General features: G+C 22.2%; 1 protein-coding gene across 1 annotated transcript in view; it reads right to left on the minus strand.

Moving 5' to 3' along the window:
- mtgo (miles to go) overlaps window positions 1-23,688 on the minus strand; it is a gene marked incomplete in the record, with an annotated part of 496,136 nt that overhangs the window by 405,750 nt on the left and 66,698 nt on the right.

Consider the following 23,688-nt stretch of genomic DNA (forward strand, 5'->3'; position numbering starts at 1 on the left):
GGCCATATACTAGCACAATGTATCAAATTTCACCACATACCTAATTTCAACCGGATCGGATAAATTTTGCTCCTCCAAGAGCTCCGGGGGTCAAATCTGGGGATCGGTTTATATGGGGGTTATATTTTTGCACGGTTGTTAGAGAGCGTATGCTAACATCATGTACCAAATTTCAACCGGATCGGATGAATTTTGCTCCTCCAAGAGGCCCCACAAACCAAATCTAAGCGTCGGTCTATATGGGGGCTATACGTAAAAGTGGTCCGATATTGCCCAATTGCAATACCATCCGAACTACATCAATAACAACTACTTGTGCCAAGTTTCAAGTCGATAGCTTGTTTCGTTCGGAAGATAGTGTGATTTCAACAGACGGACTGACGGACGGACGGACATGCTTAGATCGACTCAGAATTTCCACACGACCCAGAATATATATACTTTATGGGGTCTTAGAGCAATTTTTTGATGTGTTATAAATGGAATGCCAAAGGTAACATACCCCCCATCCTATGGTGGAGGGTATAAAAAATCGTATTGTAAATTGAATTAAATATCAAGAGCAAATTAACAATAATTTAAAATGAAAAAATTTCGTTAGAAATAAAACTTTGCAACAAGTTTATATAGAAATACATTTTTTTTTCAAAAAATTTCTATAGATATAATCTTTTTTCAAACATTTTATATAGAAATAAAATTGTGTCAACAATTTTCTATAGAAAAAAAAAATTATCTATAAATAAAATTGATATCAAATATTTCTATAGAAATAAAATATTTAAACTAACTTCGTCAGAGCTAAAATTTTGCAAACATTTTCTTTAGAAACAAAATTTTGAAAGCATTTTTTTAGAAATAAAATTTTGTAACAATTTTGTTTAAATATAAAATTTTCCAAAATTTTGCTACAAAAATACAATTTTTTAAAAATGTTCTGTAGAAAAATTTTGAAAATATTTTCCATGAAAATAAAGTTTTTCTTTTTAAAAATTTCCTATAGAAAAAAAAAATTCTATACATTTCCTATAGAATTTAAATTTTGCATAAAAATATTTTATAGAAAAAAACTTTTACAACAATTTTCTGTAGAAATAAAATTTTGTAAATTTTTTTAGAAACAAAAATTAGCAAAAATTTTCTATAGAAATGAAATTTTTCGAAAAATTTTCTATGAAAACAAAATTTTATATAAATTTTCAATATAACCTAAAATTTTGTATAAATTATTATAAAAATTAAACTTTGCAAAAAAAAATATTTTTATAGAAAGAATAAAATTTTGCAAAAAATTTCCTTGAAAAAATAAAATTTTTCAAACATTTTCTATAGAAATAAAATTTTGTAAAAAATTTGCCTAAGAAATAAAATTTTGTAAAAAATAAATCGGGTGTTAATTTTTCCCAATTTGTATACGGTCTTCGTTGTAAGCAAAACGTTCTTCCATTTATTCCATTCCATTCTTACAGCAAATGCTATTTAATGCATTTACTTTGATAAAATCACTAGGATATGGAATTCTAGAATGCCTTTGATCTATCATACAGATTATCATTTGCCACGCACACACCCCATACAACAACTAAGTTTTATAATGAGAACGTATAATAAAATCCAATATCGATATCTTTCGTTCATCTTAGATATTTTTTAATAACATTTTGCAAACAATTTTCAATATCTCCAAATTTTAATAATTTCATAAGGCACACCCTGAGAAAATCGAGGAAAATACTTTTTTTTATCTGTCATTTTATTTACTTATTTTATGATTAAAAATTACTCCTTCTTTTAGGGATATATTTGACGAAAGCAAATAGAACAACAACAAAGAAGATTGTCAACTCTGTTCAGAATTTCTCAATTTTTATTTTATTAAAGTATTTTTATTATAACATTTTCCTCTGTCAGATTCTTACTTATCTTTGTGTCTGTTCTCAGGACATCCACCACCTCCACCACCACCACATCCACCTACCATCCTATGCATGTTGATGTATGCATTCTGAGTTTTACAAGAATTTTTACGGGAATAAATAAATGTGAAATATCCTTGATGTAAGAGGAAGGGAACATTTTCCGTATATGCGATTGTGTGACCCTCTGTCTATATGTTAAGCTGTCAAGTTTCCTTGTCAGAGAAAACAACAAAATGTCATGTTCATTGAATTCGTAGCAGGGATTCCAAGAATTATAATTCGATATCTTAAAAACAAACATACAATATTTGAAACGGAAAAATTTTATAAAACAATTCTAACACAAATTTCTTGCGAAATTTTATTTTTATAGAATAATTAAAAAAAAAATTATAGAAAATTTTTGCAATTTTTTTATAGAAAATTTGTGCAAAATTATATTTCTATAGACAATTTTGTCAAAATTATATTTATATAGAAAATTTTGTCACAATTTTATTTCTATAGAAAATTTGGCAAACATTTGTTTTATAGAAAATTTTGCCACAATTTTATTTCAATAGAAAACTTTTTCAACATTTTATTTCTATAGTAAATTTTGAAAAAATTTTATTTCTATAGAAAATTTTCACAAAATGTTATTTCTATAGAAGAGCAAAATTTCATTTCCATAGAAAATTTTATTTCTATAGAAAATTTTGCCAAAATTTTATTTCTATAGAAAATTTTCACATTTTTTTTTTTGACAAAATTATTTTTATAGAAAATTTTGACAAAATTTTGTTTCTATAGAAAATTTTGTCAAAATTTTATTTCTGTAGAAAATTTTGTCAAAATTTTATTTCTATAAAAAATTTTGGCACAATTTTATTTCTACAGAAATTTTGACATAATTTTATTTCTAGAGAAAATTTTCTCAAAATTTTATTTCTATAGAAATATTTATTCCTATAGAAAATTTTGCCAAAATTTCATTTCTATAGAAAATTTTGTCAAAGTTTTAATTCTATAAAAAATTTTTTCAAAATTTTATTTCTATAGAAAATTTTTACAAAATATTATTTCTATAGAAAATTTTGACAACATTTTGTTTTTATTAAAAATGTTCACAAAGTTTTATTTCTTTAGAAAATTTTGACAAAATTTTATTTCTATAGAAAATTTTGTCAAAGTTGTATTTCTGTATAAAATTTTGTCAAACATTTAATTCTATAGAAAATTTTGTCAATGCTGTAATTCTATAGAAATTTTTTTTATAATTTTATTTCTATAGAAAATTTTGCCAAAATTTTATTTCTCTAGAAAATTTTGCCAAAATTTCATTTCTATAGAAAATTTTTGCAAAATTTTATTTCTATCGAAAATTTTGTCAAAATTTTAATTGCATAGAAAAGTTTTTTCAAAATTTTATTTCTATAGAAAATTTTGTCAAAATTATATTTTATAGAAAATTTTGACAACATTTAATTTCTATAAAAAATTTTGTCAAAATTTTATTTCTATAGAAAATTTTTACAAAATATTATTTTTTTAGAAAATTTTGACAACATTTTGTTTTTCTTAAAAATTTTGACAAAACTTTATTTCTTTAGAAAATTTTGACAAAACGTTATTTCTATAAAAAAATTTGTCAAAGTTTTAATTCTATAGAATTTTTTTTTTTCAAAATTTTATATCTATAAAAAATTTTGTCAAAGTTTTAATTCTATAGAAAGTTTTGTCAAAATTTTAATTCTATAGAAAATTTTGTTAAATTTTTATTTCTTAGAAAATTTTGACAAAATTTTATTTCTATATAAAATTTTGTCAAAGTTTTAATTCTATAGAATTTTTTTTCAAAATTTTATATCTATAGACAATTTTGCCAAAATTTTATTTCTATAGAAAATTTTGTCAAAATTTTATTTCTCTAGAAAATTTTGCCAAAATTTCATTTCTATAGAAAATTTTGTTAAAATTTTATTTCTATAGAAAATGTTTACAATTTTTTTTTATAAAATTGTAGAAGATTTCGACAAAATTTTATTTCTTAAGAAAATTTTCCCAAAATTTTATTTCTATAGAAAATTTTCTCAAAAACTTATTTCTATAGAAAATTTTGTCAAAGTTTTATTTCTATATAAAATTTTGTCAAAAATTTTATTTCTATAGAAAATTTTGAAAAAAATTTATTTCTATAGAAAATTGTGTCAAAATTTTATTTCTATAGAAAATTTTGACAACATTTTATTTTTATTAGAAATTTTTACAAAATTTTATTTCTATAGAAATATTTATTTCTATAGAAAGTTTTGACAAAATTTTGCCAAAAAGTTATTTCTATAGAAAATTTTTGCAAAATTTTATTTATATAGAAAATTTGGGAGCCACCGTGGTGCACAGGTTAGCATTCCCGCCTTGCATACACCAGGTCGTGGGTTCGACTCGTGCTTCGACCGAACACCGAAAAGTTTTTCAGCGGTGGATTATCCCACCTCAGTAATGCTGCTGACATTTCTGAGGGTTTCAAAGCTTCTCTAAGTGGCTATAAAAAGGAGGTCCCATGTCATTGAGTTTAACATGGAATCGGGCAGCACTCAGTGATAAGAAAGAAATTCACCAATGTGGTATCACAATGGACTGGATAGTCTAAGTGAGCCTGATATATCGGACTGCCACCTAACCTAACCATATAAAATTTTGTCAACATTTTATTTCTATACAAAATTTTGTCAACAATTTATTTCTATAGAAAATTATGTCGAAATTTTATTTCTATAAAAAACTTTGTCAATATTTTATTTCTATGGAAAAGTTTGCAAAACTTTTGATTTGATAGAAAATTTTGACAAATTTTTATTTCTATAGAAAATTTTGCCAAAATTATATTTCTATAGAAAATTTTGTAAAATTTTTAATTCTATAGAAAATTTTGTCAAAATTTTAATTCTATAGAAAATTTTGTCAAAATTTTAATTCTATAGAAAATTTTGTAAAATTTTTATTTCTATAGAAAATTTTGTCAAAATTTTATTTCTATAGAAAATTTTGTCAAAATTTTATTTCTATAGAAAATTTTGTCAAAATTTTATTTCTATAGAAAATTTTGTCAAAATTTTATTTCTATAGAAAATTTTGACAAAATTTCATTTTTATAGAAAATTTTGTTAAAATTTTATTTCTATAGAAAATTTTGTCAACATTTTATTTCTATAGAAAAATTTGTCATAATGTAATTTTAATAAAAATTTCAATTCTATAGAAAAATTTGTCAAAATTTAATTTTCATAGAATTTTTTGTCAAAATTTAATTTGCATAGAAATTTTTGTCAACATTTAATTTTCATAGACATTTTTGTCAAAACTTTATTTCTATACAAAATTTTGTCACAATTTTATTTCTATAGAAAATATTGATGTACTTTTTTTATTTAGTATTAAACATAAGTTACCTGTACCTCTCCCCCCTTTAGATATTTTTGTTTATTTTTTTTTTTTGTTATGTTATACAAAAATTTTTGTCAAACCTGACAACCCTTTACATGCTAACATACATCTGAGTGGGCATCTCTAACAGTTTTATTTATGTTGAAAAGATGTTTTAAAATGTTAACATAAATTTACATCGCTTTTGTATAAAATTTTATATTTGATTCGTACTTGTTATGTGTGTGTGTGCGCGCTTAGCCAGTTCGCCGGAGCTTTATAATTTTACTATCTTTTTTATGTTGGTTGGACAAAATCTCAAAAAAAAAGAAGTCACCGAAAAATTTTTGTTGGCATTTCCGTTTTTTTCTGCATATTTTTTGCGTCTTCAATGCTCTCTGCAGTTCCTTCATTCCCATTTACAGAAAAACGGTACGGACGAGGTTTTTTTTTGTGGCCGCTGTCAGAAATTTATGTTGGCAATTTTTCACCATACCTTCTTTGTGTTTGACTTGGCATACAAGTATTTCCGGTACTGACTACCGGCTCATATCTTTAACAGTGGGATCTAGTGATAAAAAGTTGACGAAAAATTCGATAGAAATAAAATTTTGACAAAATTTTGTATTGAAATAAATTTTTGGCAAAAACTTTCCATAAAACTAAAATTTTTAAAAAATTTTCTATAGAAATAAAATTTTGCAAAAATTTTCTATAGAAATAAAATTTTTACAAAATTTGTGGATAGAAATAAAACTTTTACAAAAATTTTTGATAGAAATAACATTTTTACAAAAATTTTTGATAGAAATAAAACTTGGACAAAATTTTCTATAGAAATGAAATTTTCGCAAAATTTTCTAAAGAAATAAAATTTTGACAAAATTTTCTAGACAAATAAAATGTTGACAAAATTTTCCATAGAAATAATTTTTGACAAAATTTTCTATACAAATAAAACGTTGACAAAAATTTTTATAGAAATAAATTTTGACAAAATTTTCTATAGAAATAAAATTTTGACAAAATTAACTATAGAAATAAAATTTTGCAAACATTTTCTATAGAAATAATATTTTGCACATAATTTTCTATAGAAATAAACTTTTGCAAAAATTTTTATAGAAATACAATTTTTACAAAAATTTTCGATAAAAATAAAATTTTGCTAAAAATTTCTATAGAAATAATATTTTGCAAAAATTTTCTATAGAAATAAAATTTTGACAAAATTTACGATAGAAATAAAATTTTGCTATAAATTTCTATAGAAATAATATTTTGCAAAAATTTTCTATAGAAATAAATAAAATTTTGCAAAATTTTTCGATATAACTAAAACTTGGACAAAATTATAAATAAAAATAAAACTTGGACAAACTTTTCAATAGAAATCAAAATTGTACAAAAATTTTCTAAAGAAATAGAAATACAATTTTGCAAAAATTTTCTATATAAATAAAATTTTGCACAAAATTTTCTATAGAAATAAAATTTTGTCAAAATTTTCTATAGAAATAAATATGTGTCAAAATTTTCTATAGAAATAAAATTTTGTCAAAATTTTCTATAGAAATAAATATGTGTCAAAATTTTCTATAGAAATAAAATTTTGTAAAAATTTTCTATAGAAATAAAATTTTGTAAAAATTTTCTATAGAAATAATATTTTGCAAATATTTTCTATAGAAATAAAATTTTGCACAAAATTTTCTATAGAAACAAAATTGGCAAAAATGACAAAATTTTCTATACAAATAAAATGTTGACAAAATTGTCTACAGAAATAAATTTAAAAAAAATTTTCTATAGAAATAAAATTTTGCAAAAATTTTCTATATAAATAAAATTTTGCAAAAATTTTCTATATAAATAAAATTTTGTAAAAATTTTCTATAGAAATAAAATTTTGTAAAAATTTTCTATAGAAATAATATTTTGCAAATATTTTCTATAGAAATAAAATTTTGCAAAAAATTTTCTATAGAAACAAAATTTGCAAAAAAATTTTTTAGAAATAAAATTTTGACAAAATTTTCTATAGAGATAAAAAGTTTGCAAATTTTTCTATAGAAACGTTTTGCAAACATTTTAAGAAAATTTTCTTTGCAATTAAACCACACTTTTCTATAGCAATAAAGTTTTCCTTAAAAATTATAAACATTTTCCCTCATTGTACCGGCATTGGCACTATTGACTTCTTACGAAAATGCAGATTTCTCTTCCGTTAACGGCCTTTCCTGTCTTTTCCTTTCTACAATCACATTTCGATTCTATCGATGATGGTTATCGGTTGGCAACATTTCCTGTTTTATTCTTTACACTCTTGTCTCCTTGAAAACATCTAGAATAAAGGCCTCGTTTTTTCATTTCTTTTTATTTGATTGCATTTAAATTTTTTTCGTGTTATAAATTGTTGAGTTTCTTTTATTCGCTCATTCAGTCCTTTAGTTGTATTACCTATTTATTCGTGTTGAATGGAAGTGTGTAGCTGAATTTATGTGCAAATGTTTAACATTTATGTTTTAACATATATTTATGGTTTCCCAACATAAATATGTTCATGGCCTCTTTTTATGCCGCTTCCTTATTAAGATTTATGGTAAAAGATACCAAGGAAACCCTTGCTCTAAAAAATAAAACTACAATACCATATAGATTATTTAACTATGTAAAATTTATATCTATAGGAAATGTTTGTCAAAATATTATTTCTATAGAAAATTTTTGCAAAATTGTATTTCTATTGAAAATTTCGTCAAATTTTAATTCTAAAAAAAATTTTGTCAAAATTTTATTTCTATAGAAAATTTTTGCAAAATTTTATTTCTATAGAAAATTTTGTCAAAATTTTATTTCTATAAAAAATTTTGTCAAAATTACATTTCTATAGAAAATTTTGTCGAAATTATATTTCTATAGAAAATTTTTGCAATATTTTATTTCTATAGAAAATTTTTGCAAAATTTTATTTCTATAGAAAATTTTGTCAAATCTTATTTCTATAGAAAATTTTGTCAAATTATAGTTCTATAGAAAATTTTTGCAATATTTTATTTCTATAGAAAAATTTTGCAAAATTTTATTTCTATAGAAAATTTTGTCAAATTTTATTTCTATAGAAAATTTTGTCCAAATTTTTTTTTCTATAGACAATTTGTCAAAATTTTATTTCTATAGAAAACTTGGTCAAAATTTTATTTCTATAGAAAATTTGGTCAAAATTTTATTTCTATAGAAAGTTTTTGCAAAATTTTATTTCTATAGAAAATTTTGTCAAAATTTTATTTCTATACAAAATTTTATTTCTATACAAAATTTTGTCAAAAATTTTTGCAATATTTTATTTCTATAGAAAATTTTGTCAACATTACATTTCTATAGAAAATTTTGTCAAAATTTAATTTCTATAGAAAATTTTGTCAACATTACATTTCTATAGAAAATTTTGTCAAAATTTAATTTCTATAGAAAATTTTGTCATAATTTTATTTCTATAGAAAACTTTGTCAAAATTTTAGTTCTATAGAAAATTTTGTCAAAATTTTATTTCTATAGAAAATGTTTGCAAAATTTTATTTTTTTAGAAAATTTTGTAAAATTTTATTTCTAAAGAAAATTTTGTAAAAATTATATTTCTCTAGAAAATTGAAAATTTTGTCAAAATTAAAGTTCTATGAAAAATTTTATTTCTATAGAAAATTTTTGCAAAATTTTATTTCTATAGAACATTTTTGCAAAATTTTATTTCTATTGAAAATTTCGTCAAATTTTAATTCTATAGAAAATTTTGTCAAAATTTTATTTCTATAGAAAATTTTGTCAAAATTTTATTTCTATAAAAAATTTTGTCAAAATTACATTTCTATAGAAAATTTTGTCAAAATTTTATTTCTATAGAAAATTTTGTCGAAATTATATTTCTATAGAAAATTTTTGCAATATTTTATTTCTATAGAAAATTTTTGCAAAATTTTATTTCTATAGAAAATTTTGTCAAATTTTATTTCTATAGAAAATTTTGTCCAATTTTTTTTTCTATAGACAATTTGTCAAAATTTTATTTCTATAGAAAACTTGGTCAAAATTTTATTTCTATAGAAAATTTGGTCAAAATTTTATTTCTATAGAAAGTTTTTGCAAAATTTTATTTCTATAGAAAATTTTGTCAAAATTTTATTTCTATAGAAAATTTTGTCAAAATTTTATTTCTATACAAAATTTTATTTCTATACAAAATTTTGTCAAAAATTTTTGCAATATTTTATTTCTATAGAAAATTTTGTCAACATTACATTTCTATAGAAAATTTTGTCAAAATTTTTGTTAATTCTATAGAAAATTTTTGCAAAATTTTAGTTCTATAGAAAATTTTTGCAAAATTTTAGTTCTATAGAAAATTTTGTCAAAATTTTATTTCTATAGAAAATGTTTGCAAAATTTTATTTCTAAAGAAAATTTTGTAAAATTTTATTTCTAAAGAAAATTTTGTAAAAATTATATTTCTCTAGAAAATTTTATCAAGATTATATTTCTATGGAAAATTTTGTCAAAATTAAAGTTCTATGGAAAATTTTATTTCTATAGAAAATTTTTGCAAAATTTTATTTCTATAGAAAATTTTGTCAAAATTTTATTTCTATAGAAAATTTTGTTGAAATAATATTTCTACAGAAAGTTTTATCAAAATTATAGTTCTATAGAAAATTTTGTCAAAATTTTATTTCTATAGAAAATTTTTGCAAAATTTTATTTTTATAGGAAATTTTATCAAATTTTTTTTCTATAGAAAATTTTGTCAAATTTCAATTCTGTAGAAAATTTTGTCAAAATTTTATTTCTATAGAAAATTTTGTCAAAATTATATTTCTATAGAAAATTTTTACAAAATTTTATTTTTATAAATTTTTGTCAAAATTTTTTTCTATAGAAAATTTCGTCAAAATTTTATTTCTATAGAAAAGTTTTGCAAAATTTTATTTCTATAGAAAATTTTGTCAAAATTTTATTTCTATAGAAAATTTTGTCAAAATTATATTTCTATAGAAAATTTTGTCAAAATGTTATTTCTATAGAAAATTTTGTGAAAATTTTATTTCTATAAAAAATGTTGTCAAAATTTAATTTCTATAGAAAATTTTGTCGAAATTATATTTCTATAGAAAGTTTTGTCAAAATTATAGTTCTATAGAAAATTTTGTCAAAATTTTATTTCTATAGAAAATTTTGTCAAAATGTTATTTCTATAGAAATTTTTGTCGAAATTTGATTTCTGTAGAAAATTTGTGCAAAGTTTTATTTCTATAGAAATTTTTGTCAAAATTTTATTTCTATAGAACATAATTTTCTCTTTAGACAAAATGTTGTTTTTATGGAAAATTTTTTAAAATTGTTCTTCCATAATTTTTTTTATTTTTTTTGTTTTTTTTGTAAAAAATTTTATTCGTTTTTTATTTTTTTGTTTTTTTGTCTTCAAAGCCTTCTCATTTTCTACATTGCTTTCTGAGTCATTTTATGTCCCATTATTTTCTTCAACTAATATTTCATTCTCCTAAATCCTATTGCACTAAATTTGCCCACAACCTAATAATTCTTCCTAATCTCTCTGTGAATTTCTTACGACAGCTTTGTATTCAATACCATCAATTATTCCAGACCATTGAACAATAAAGAGGACCGTAACCAATACCCAAGTCAAAAATAAATCCGCGTATTGATACTTAAGTCATTTAACACCAATGAGAATTTGAGTTCGGAACAACAAAAAAGTTCCCAGACAATTTAACAATAAACATGGATTTGCAATGAACAGAGGGACATTGAGATGAACCAGACGATAGAAAAAAACAAAAAACAAATCGTCCAAATAAAACAAACAGTTCATTCAGAAATGCTACGCTGATGGAAGCAAATAAACAGGGCAATATCAAAGTGAAATGAAGTAAAAAAAAAGAAAAATAAATAAAAAATCGTAATAAAAAAACTTAAGAAAAATATTTTTTCTAACATTCCAGGGATTAAAGAGATATTCGAGTGTGGTATCTTCACAAACTACTTGTGTACTGAAGCTGGGGACAAGTCACAAAATCGCATGCATTTCTCGCTAAGAGGATCTAACAGTCTCCCAATCCCTTTAGAGCAAGAAGCAGATGGAGAGTAAAATAAAACACAAAAAAAACAAAAAATAAACAAATGAAGCCAAGTATAAAACTGGACACGAGGACAACAACTCTGTCAAATGTAGTTGTACAACTGGCATTGTCGTTGACATTATGCTGGTTGCTTGTCCGAAACCAGCCATGTGAAAAAAGCAACTGAAAGTCATTAGATGGTAATACTAAGGGAATAGGGTAATAGAGAGAAACATACATTCTGTCGAAAGTGTATGAAGAAATAAAATTGTGTCCAGAATTTCCATAGAGATCACACTTTGACAAAATTTTCTATAGAAATAAAAACTTGAAAAACTTTTCTTTGAGAATAATTTTTGACAAAATTTTCTATAGAAATGAAATTTTGACAAATTTTTCTATACTAATAAAATTTTGAAAAATTATTCTATACTAACAAAATTTTGACCAAAATTTTTTATAGACAAAAAATACAATTTTGACAAAATTTTCTATATAAATAAAATAAAATTTTGACAATATTTTCTATAGAAATAATTTTTTTTTTTAAATAATAGAAATAAAGTTATGATAAAATACTCTATAGAAAAAAATAGTCTAATTTTGACAAAATTGTCTATGGAAATAAAATTTTGACAAATTTCCTATAGAACTAAAATTTTGAGGAAATATTCTATAGAAATAATATTTTGACAAAATTTTCTATACAAATAAAATTTTGACAAAATTTTCTTTGAGAATAATTTTTGACAAAATTTTCTATAGAAATGAAGTTTTGACAAATTTTTCTATACTAATAAAATTTTGACAAAATTTTCTACAGAAAAAAATACAATTTTGACAAATATAAATAAAATAAAATTTTGACAAATTTTTCTATACAAATAAAGTTTTGAGAAAATTTTCTATAGAAATAAAATACAATTTTGACAATAGTTTCTATAGAAATAAAATTTTGTAAAAATTTTCTTTAAAAATAAAATTTTGAGAAAATTCTCTATAAAAACAAAAATTTGAAGAAATTTTCTATAGAAATAAACTTATGATAAAATACTCTATAGAAAAAAATTGTCTAATTTTGACAAAATTGTCTATGGAAATAAAATTTTGACAAATTTCCTATAGAACTAAATTTTTAAGGGAATATTCTATAGAAATAATATTTTGACAAAATTTTCTATAGACATAAAATTATGACAAAATTTTCTTTGGGAATAATTTTTGACTAAATTTTTTATAGAAATGAAGTTTTGACAAATTTGTCTATACTAATAAAATTTTGACGAAATTTTCTAAAGAAATAAAATTCAATTTTAACAAAATTTTCTACAGAAATAAAATTATGATAAAATTGTCTTTGAGAATAATTTTTGATTACATTTTTTATAGAAATGAAGTTTAGACAAATTTTTCTATACTAATAAAATTTTGACGAAATTTTCTATAGAAATAAAATTCAATTTTAACACAATTTTCTATATAAATTAAATAAAATTTTGATAAATTTTTCTATACAAATAAAATTTTGACAAATTTTTTTATACAAATAAAGTTTTGAGAAAATTTTCTATAGAAATAAAATAAAATTGTTACAATATTTTCTAGAGAAATAAAATTTTGCAAAAATTTCTATAAAAAGAAATTTTTGAGAAAATAAAACAAAATTTTAAAAATGTAAAATTTTGACAAAATTTTAAAAAAATTTTGACAAAATTTTACATTGAAATAAAATTTTTACCAAAAAAAATTATATTGAAATAAAATTAAAAAAGAAATTCTATAGAAATATTTTTTTTTTTTAAATTCTCTATTTAAATAACATTTTGACTAAATTCTCTACAGAAATAAAATGTTGACAAAATGCTCTATAGAAGTAGAACATTTTTGACAAAATTTTCTATCGAAGTAGAAAATTTGAGATAATACTCTACAGAAAAAAATGTTGACAAAATACTCTATAGAAATAAATTTTTGACAAATTTTTTTATTGAAGTAGAAAATTTTCTATAGAAATGACATTTTCTATAGAAGTAAAATTTTGAAATAAAATTTTGAGAAAATTCTTTATAGAAATAAAATTTTGACAAAATTTTCTATAGAAATAAAATTTTGACAAAATGTTTTAAAGAAGTTGAAAATTTGACGAAATTTTCTATAGAAGTTGAAAATTTGAGAACATTTATATAGAAATAAAATTTGGAGAACATTTCTATAGAAATAAAATTTTGACAAAATTTTATATTGAAATAAAATAAAAAAAAATCTATAGAAATAAAATTTTGACAAAATTCTCTATAGAAATAAAAAGTTGACAAAATGTTCTATAGAAATAGAAAATTTGGACAAAATTTTCTATCGAAATAGAAAATTTAAGATAATACTCTACAGAAAAAATGTTGAGAAAATACTCTATAGAAATAAATTGTTGACAAATTTTTTTATTGAAGTAGAAAATTTTGAGAAAGTTTTTTATAGAAATAACATTTTCTATATAAGTAAAATTTTAAATTAAAATTTTGACAAAATACTCTATAGATTTACAATTTTGAAAAAATTTTCTATAGAAATATAATTTTGACAAAATTTTCTATAGAAATAAAATTTTCACAAAATACTCTATATATACAATTTTGACAAAATTTTCTATAAAAGTAGAAAATTTGACAAAATTGTTGATAGAGTTAGAAAATTTTAGAAAATTCTCTATAGAAATAAAAATTGTGAAAATATTCTATAGAAATAAAATTTTGAGAAAATTTTCTATAGAAAAAAAGAATAAAATGTTTCCTAATCCTAATCACCGCACACTTGTAAAATGCAACGAGCCAGATTACTTATTTGTCTCTCTCCTCAGTGCCAGTGGCCAGTATCTCTACAATATAATGAGATTTTCGTTTCTGCTTTTTGGTTGTTTCCAGCCGTTGGCTGCGTACACATAAATTATAAAAGAAATCCAAGGGGGGGAAACTCACAAAAAAAAAGATAGGAAAAACAAAGAACAACGGTAAGTTGAAGGAAAAGAAAAAAAGTTTAGCGCCGTTTTGTTTTGAAATTGTTGTCCTTCATCGTCAAGACCAATAGCAAAAAAATAGTCATTTAGGATATGCAGTTCGAAACATTTGCAAGACCAAAGGAGGACCACAATGAAATGGAAGTATAAATAACAAAAGCATATTTAGACCGTAATGCATATACAACCACACACACATCACCATAAGTAAAGAAACGCCCGCATACATAAACGTAAATAACGCATTCTTTTCCCCCAATGAGAAGTATCAACTTTAACTTTATAACACTGGCTTATATGTGGGTGTTTCTGTAAGAGTTTGAGAGAGAGAGTGAGAGGCAGAGAACAAAAACAGCATACATTTTGAGGAGTTCATAACAATTCCAGTAGAAATTCATCAGAGACCTCTTAACTTAAATACTCCTAAAGATAAAACTGGACAAAATATGAGTATAACTAGGAGACTTCAAACGAACACGCTAAAAAAAATATTAAGCAGAGTTGAGGACATTTTTACAACTCACTCATCTGGGACAATGGAAAAAGAAATTTCACCAAAATAATCATATAACGACAAGAAGAATTCATTGGATGAAGAATATATTACAGCCAAGAAAATGGGATTATAAATTTCGGCAACCAATTTTAAAACCTAAGATTATTTACGGAAGCAACTGGAAAGGTACGTGAGAAAAGGGGTCGACCCTTTTCTTCCTATTAACATAAAGAGGAAATTATGATATATTTTATTATTTTGCGGAGGAAATGTTTTTTTTTTATCTTCTTAGACCCAACGATTCATTGTTTTACACAAAGGGCTAATTTCATTAAACAAAAAAACAAGTTAAGGGCAAACTAAAAAAAAAAATTTAATTAAAAATTTGCTATTAAAACAGTTGCAATATTATCGATAAAAATAAAATTTTCTATAGAGACAAAATTTTGCAACAATTTTCTATAGAGATAAAATTTCGTATAGAGATACAATTTTCCAAAAAAATTTATAGATGTAAATAATTATTTTTCGAGCTTTATGGACAAAGTAGATCAAGGAATTTGATCAATATAATTTTGCAAAAAAAATTCTTACAGAGATAAAATTTTGTAAAAAAAATTCTAGGTACGAGAGAAAAAATTTTGTATAGTGATAAAATTTTGCAAATATTTTCTATAGAAGTAAAGTATTGCACAAATTTTGGAAAAACATTTATGGGGACAAAATTTTGCAAAAATTTTCCATAGAGATAAAATTTTGCAAAAATTTTCTATAGAGATAAAATTTTGACAAAATTTTCTATAGAGACAAAATTTTGACAAAATTTTCTATAGAGATAAAACTTTGCAAGAATTTTCTATAGAGATAAAAATTTCCAAAATTTGCTATATAGATAAAATTTTGCAAAAATTTTGCAAAAATTTTCTATAGAGATAAAATTTTGCAAAAATTTTCTATATATATAAAATTTTGCAAAAATTTTCTATTTAGATAAAATTTTGCAAACATTTTCTATAGAGATAAAATTTTGCAAAAATTTTCTATAGAAATAAAACTTTGCAAAAATTTTCTATAGAGATAAAATTTTGCAAGAATTTTCTATAGAGATAAAATTTTGCAAAAATTTTCCATATAAATAAAATTTTGCAAAAATTTTCTATATAGATAAAATTTTGGAAAAATTTTCTATAGAGATAAAATTTTGTAACAAATTTCTATAGAGATAAAATTTTGCAAAAATTTTCTATAGAGATAAAATTATGGAAAAAATTTCTATAGAGATAAAATTTTGCAAAATTATGACAAAATTTTCTCTAGAGATAAAATTTTGACAAAATTTTCTATAGAGATAAAATTTTGCAAAAATTTCCTCCAGAGATAAAATTTTGACAAAATTTTCTATAGAGATAAAATTTTGTAAAAATTTTCTAGAGGGATAAAATTTTGTAAAAATTTTCTATAGACATAAAATTTTGCAAAATTTTTCTATAAAGATAACATTTTGCAAAAATTTTCTTTAGAAATAAAATTTTGAACAAATTTTGTATAGTGATAAAATTTTGCAAATATTTTCTATCGAAATAAAATGTTGCACAAATTTTGAAAAAATATTTATGGGAATAAAATTCTGCAAAAATTTTATATAGAGATAAAATTTTGCAAAAATTTTCTATAGATATAAAATTTTGACAAAATTTTCTCTAGAGATAAAATTTTGTAAAAATTTTCTCTAGAGATAAAATTTTGTAAAAATTTTCTATAGAGATAAAATTTTGCAAGAACTTTCTATAGAGATAAAATTTTGCAAAAATTTTCTATAGAGGTAAAATTTTGCAAAAATTTTCTATAGAGATAAAATTTTGCAAAAATTTTCTATAGAGATAAAATTTTGCAAAAATTTTCTATAGAGATAAAATTTTTTTAAAATTTTCTATAGAGATAAAATTTTGCCAAAATTTTCTATAGAGATAAAACTTTGCAAAAATTTGCAAAGATTTTGACAAAATTTTCTCTAGAGATAAAATTTTGACAAAATTTTTTATAGAGATTAAATTTTGTAAAAATTTTCTATAGAGATAAAAATTTTTAAAAATTTTCTATAGAGATAAAATTTTGCAAAAATTTTTTATAGAGATAACATTTTTTAAAAATTTTCCATAGAAATAAAATTGTGCAAAAATTTTCTATAGAAATAAAATTTTGCAAAAATTTTCTATAGATATAAATTTTTTTTTAAATTTTCTATAGAGATAAAATTTTGCCAAAATTTTCTATAGAGATAAAACTTTGCAAAAATTTTGACAAAATTTTCTCTAGAGATAAAATTTTGACAAAATTTTCTATAGAGATAAAATTTTGTAAAAATTTTCTATAGAGATAAAATTTTGCAAAAATTTTCTGTACAGATAAAATTTTGGAAAAATTTTCTATAGAGATAAAATTTTCAAAAATTTTCTATAGAGATAAAATTTTCAACAATTTTCTATAGAGATAAAATTTTGCAAAAATTTTCTATAGAAATAAAACTTTGCAAAAATTTATATAAAATTTATATAAAATATAAAATTTTGCAAGAATTTTCTATAGAGTTAAAATTTTGCAAAAATTGTCTATAGAGATAAAAGTTTGCAAAAATTTTCCATAGAGATGAAATTTTGCAAAAATTTTCTATAGAGATAAAATTTTGCAAGAATTTTCTATAGAGTTAAAATTTTGCAAAAATTTTCTCTAAATATAAAATTTTGCAAAAAAATTCCATAGATATACAATTTTGCAAACATTTTCCATAGAGATACCATTGTGCAAAATTTTATCTCTATAGAAAATGTTAGCAAAATTTTATCTCTATGGAAAATGTTTGCAAAATTTTCTCTAGAGATAAAATTTTGACAAAATTTTCAATAGAGAATAGCGATAAAATTTTGTAAAAAATGTTCTATAGAGATAAAATAAATAAAATTTTTCTGTAGAAAAAATTTAAAAAATCTACAAAAATAAAATTTAAAAAAAAAATTCTTTAGAGATAAAATTTTGCAAAAATTTTCTATAGAAATAAAATTTTGCAAAAATTGTCTATAGAAATAAAATTTTGCAAAAATTTTCTATAGAAATAAAATTTTGCAAAAATTTTCTATAGAGATAAAATTTGTGCAAAATTTTTCTATAGATACAAAATTTTGCAAATTATAAAAAAAAACTATAAAAATAAATTTTTCTATATTTCCTTTCCTTATTATCTTCAACTTCCTAGAATGTTTTAGCGAAAACTAAAAGATTTTGTTACAAAATCTGAATAACAAATATTGGCAAAGTCTCCGGACAGGACATTTGCAATTCACATAATGTCAAACCATTTGCCATAAATAGACTTCTCTTTAATGGAGATTTTTTTCTTTGAAAAATTTTCCACATCTCGAGGAAAGAAAAACGAAACACGTATATTCTTCATTCAATGCAATGTTAACATCCAATGACATACAAACGAAATAAACTTGGTGAAATTATGTGCATACAAATCAAAATATTAGCAAGTAAATTGCTTAAAATATACCCCAAAGTATATAGACATCAATGAATAAATTCATGGCTGTGAAAAATGAAAATCCTTTCTGCGCACAAACCGGTCTGGCATTACAATTTGGCGTCGAACGAAAGGCTATAAAATAGCTATAATGGCAAGAAATCAAGCAAGAAATCAGCTTCTTCGACAATATACTCTCGCCCAGATTATACGCTGTAGTCGTTTGTTATTAAAAATATAAAGCGAAAAGTAAATACATTATAATGTATAAATATACATATTGCTCTTTATGGCAAAAGGATTTTGAGTAGGAGAGTAAGACTGCGAAGAAGAAATGCTGAGTCCAATCTATCTAAGGATATTTATAGAAACGAGAACATTTCCCCTCCAACTGTTAGGAACTTTGATATTATTAGATTTTATTCAAAAAACAAAATGTAAGAAAAAACTATATCTCTTGTCTCAAAAAAACATTTTGAAAAGTTATCTCTTACAGGTTTTATTTGCCAAATAGTATTTGTATAGAAAATATTTTCGAAATTCAAATAAAGTTTAGTCAAACTTTTATTTCTGGAGAAAATATAAAATGTTTGTGAAATTTAATCTTTACAGAACATGTTTAAAAAATTTTATCTCTATTAAAAATTTTTACAAACTTGTTTTATAGAAAATTTTCTATAGAGATCAAATTTTGTAAAAAATTTCTATAGAGATACAATTTTACAATTTTTTTTACAAAAAAAAATTTTTTTGTACAAGAATTTTCTATAGAAATAAAATTTTGCAAAAATGTTCTATAGACTTAAATTTTGCTAAATCTTCCTATAGAGACAAAATTGTGCATAATTTTTCTTTAGAGATAACATTTTGCAAAACTTTTTTATAGAGATAAAAATTTGCAAAAATTTTCTATAAAGATAAAATTTTTAAAAAAAATTCTATAGAAATAAAATTTTGCAAAATTTTTCTATAGAGATAAAATTTTGCAAGAATATTCTGTATAGATAAAATTTGACAAACATTTCTATACAGATACAATTTTACAAAAATTATCCATAGAGATACAATTTTTCACAAATTTTCTATAAACATAAAATTTGACAAACATTTCTATACAGATAAAATTTTACAAAAATTTTCTATAGAAATACAATTTTGCAAGAATTTTCGATAGAAATAAAATTTTGCACAAATTTACAAAACTTTTCTATAGAGATAAAAAATTGCAAAATTTTTCTATAGAGATACAATTTTGATAGAATTTTTTTATGTAGATAAAATTTGACAAACATTTCTATAAAGGGAGCCACCGTGGTGCAATGGTTAGCATGCCCGCCTTGCATACACAAGGTCGTGGGTTCGATTCCTGCTACGACCGAACACCAAAAAGTTTTTCAGCGGTGGATTATCCCACCTCAGTAATGCTGGTGACATTTCTGAGGGTTACAAAGCTTCTCTAAGTGGTTTCACTGCAATGTGGAACGCCGTTCGGACTCGACTATAAAAAGGAGGTCCCTTGTCATTGAGCTTAACATGGAATCGGGAAGCACTCAGTGATAAGAGAGAAGTTCACCACTGTGGTATCACAATGGACTGAATAGTCTAAGTGAGCCTGATACATCGGGCTGCCACATAACCTAACCTTCTATAAAGATACAATTTTACAAAAATTTTCTATAGAGATAAAATTTTAAAAAATTTTCTATAGAGATAAAAATTTGCAAACATTTTCTATAGAGATAAAATTTTGCAAGAATTTTCTATATAGATAACATTTCTATACATAGACAATTGTACAAAAATTTTCTATAGAAATAAAATTTTTCAAAAATTTTCTATAGAGATAAAAATTTGCAAACATTTTCTATAGAGATAAAATTTTGCAAGAATTTTCTATATAGATAACATTTCTATACATAGACAATTGTACAAAAATTTTCTATAGAAATAAAATTTTGCAAAAATTTTCTATATACATAAATTTTTGCAAAAATTTCTTATAGATATAAAATTTTGCAAAATTTTTCTATAGAGATAAAATTTTGCTAAAGTTTTCTATAGAGATAAAATTTTGCAAAATTTTTCTATAGAGATACAATTTTGCAAAAATTACTATATATAAATTTTGTAACAAATTTCTATCGAACTAATGCTTTTCAAATATTTTCTACAGGGAAAAGATTTTGCATACATTTTCGACAGAAATAAAATTTTGCAAAAAAAATGTTCTATAGAGATAAAAATTTTCAAAAAAAATTCTATAGAGGTAAAATTTTGCAAGAATTTTCTATAAAGATAAAATTTGACAAACATTTCTATACAGATACAATTTTACAAGAATTTTGCAAAAATTTCCTATAGAGATAAAATTTTGCAAAAATTTCATATAGAGACAAAATTTTGCAAAAATTTCCTATAGAGATAAAATTTTGCAAGAATTTTCTATATAGATAAAATTTGACAAACATTTCTATACAGATTCAATTTTACAAAAAGTGTACAAAAATTTCCTATAGAGATAAAATTTTGCAAAATTTTTCTATAGAGATAAAATTTTGCAAAATTTTTCTATAGAGATAACATTTTGCAAAATTTTTCTATAGATATAAAACTTTGCAAAATTTTTCTATAGAGATAACATTTTGCAAAAATTTCTATAGATATAAAGTTTTGTAACATATTTCTATCGAACTAATACTTTTCAAATATTTTCTACAGGGATAAGATTTTGCATAAATTTTCGATAGAGATAAAATTTAGCAAAAAAATTTTTCTATAAAGATAGAAATAAAATTTTGACAAAATATTTCTATGGAAATTAAATTTTGTAAAAATTTTCTATGGAAATAAAATTTTGTAAAAATTTTCCATGGAAATAAAACTGTGCAAAAAATTTCTCTGAATATATAATTTTTTAAAAATTTTCTAAGGAAAGGAAACTTTATAAATATTTTCTATCGAAACAAAATGTTGTAAGAATTTTCCATGTAAATAAAATTTTGTAAAAATTTTCTATAGAAATAAAATTTTACCTAAATTTTTATAGAAATAAAATTTTGACAAAATTTTCTATAGAATTAAAATTTTGACAAAACTTTCAATAGAAATAATATATTGACAAAATTTTCTATAGAAATAAAAATTTTCTATAGAAATAAATTTTTGTTGTTGTTTTTTTATTTCAGCTTAAAACCATACATTGACTAAACTACAAGAGTAGCTTAACCAACAGAGGAAAAGAATGTTTGTCAAATTTATTTGGGCAAAGCCCTATAGACTGCAAGATGGTTGGATGGACGCACGTTTCGGAATTACCACATTCCTCATCAGCATCCTCTACTTGCAGCAAAACTATCAACCAATTATCAGAATAAATTCAGGCAGTTTATTAAACCCAACAAAAACCACACTTGAACCCTCCGAAAAAAGGTTTTACATTGATAGCCGGCTTATGCCAAATAAATTCGAAACAAACATATCTCTTTTCCTATGCCACTGTCAAATCATCGATTTGAATTCACATGGCTGGGTTTATTTTGAGCGTGCCTCCTCTTCTTTTTCCATTTGTTTTGTTTTGTTATTGTTGGTTTTGTTCTTTAAGCATTGTTGTTGTTTTTTTATTTCAGCTTAAAACCATACATTGACTAAACTACAAGAGTAGCTTAACCAACAGAGGAAAAGAATCAAATCGATGATTTGACAGTGGCATAGGAAAAGAGATATGTTTGTTTCGAATTTATTTCGGCATAAGCCGGCTATCAATATAAAACCTTTTTTCGGAGGGTTCAAGTGTGGTTTTTGTTGGGTTTAATAAACTGCCTGAATTTATTCTGATAATTGGTTGATAGTTTTGCTGCAAGTAGAGGATGCTGATGAGGAATGTGGTAATTCCGAAACGTGCGTCCATCCAACCATCTTGCAGTCTATAGGGCTTTGCCCAAATAAATTTGACAAACATTCTTTTCCTCTGTTGGTTAAGCTACTCTTGTAGTTTAGTCAATGTATGGTTTTAAGCTGAAATAAAAAAAACAACAACAATGCTTAAAGAACAAAACCAACAATAACAAAACAAAAGAAATAAATTTTTGACAAATTTTTCTATAGAGATAAAAGTTGGACAAAATATTCTATGGAGATAAAATTTGGACAAAATTCTCTAGGGAGATTAAATTTTAATAAAATTTTCTATGGAGTTAAAATTTGGGCAAAAATTGTTACGGAGATATAATCCGGTCAAAAGTTTCTATGGAGGTAAAAATTTTCTATGGAAATAAAACTGCAAAAAATTTTATGCAGAAATTACATTTTCACAAAATTTTCTATTAAATTTTGATAAAAGTTTCTACAGAGATAGAATGTTGAAAGTTTCTATATAGGGAAAATTTTGACAAAATATTCTATGGAGATAAAATTTTGACAAAATTTTCTATGGAGATAAAATTTTGACGAAATTTGCTATGGTGATAAAATTTCGACAAAATATTCTATACTGAAAAAAACAAATTTACATAATATTAAAGATTACGCAGCCTAAATTTTAGGATACGCAATTTACAAATTATTAAAGACAAATTTCTTTAAAATAAATGTTTTTATTTTAAATAAGCCTCATCTTTGGCTCGGAATCCATACCAAAAACCTTAAGGGAAGGTCAAAATCTTTGGATCCAAGTAAACTTTTTTTTTTGAGTGTATGAAGATTAAGTTTTGACAAAATTTTCTATAGAAATAAATTTTTGACAAAATTTTCTATAGAAATAAAATTTGGACAAAATTTTCTTAGAAATAAAATTTGGACAAAATTTTCTATAGAAATAAAATTTTGAAAAATTTCTTTATACGTATAACGTTTTCTATAAAAACAAAATTTTGACCAAATTTTCCATAGAAATAAATTTTTGACAAAATTTCCTATAGAAATAAAATTTTCTGTATAAATAAAACTTAGACAACATTTTTATAGAGATAAAATTTGAACAAAGTTTTCTATGGAGATAATATTTTGTCAAAATTTCCTATAGAAATAAAAGTTTGCAAAAAAAATTTTATAGAAATTAAATTTGGACAAAATTCTCTGTAGAGAGAAAATTACGACAAAAAATTCTATAAAGTTGAAGTCTGGACAAAATTTTTCTATGGAGATAAAATCTTAACAAAATTTTCTATGGAGATAACATTTTGACAAAATGTTCTATAAAAATAAAATTT

The sequence above is a fragment of the Haematobia irritans genome, chromosome 2 (genome assembly GCF_050003625.1).
Source record: "Haematobia irritans isolate KBUSLIRL chromosome 2, ASM5000362v1, whole genome shotgun sequence".
Classification (NCBI taxonomy): Eukaryota; Metazoa; Arthropoda; class Insecta; order Diptera; family Muscidae; genus Haematobia; species Haematobia irritans.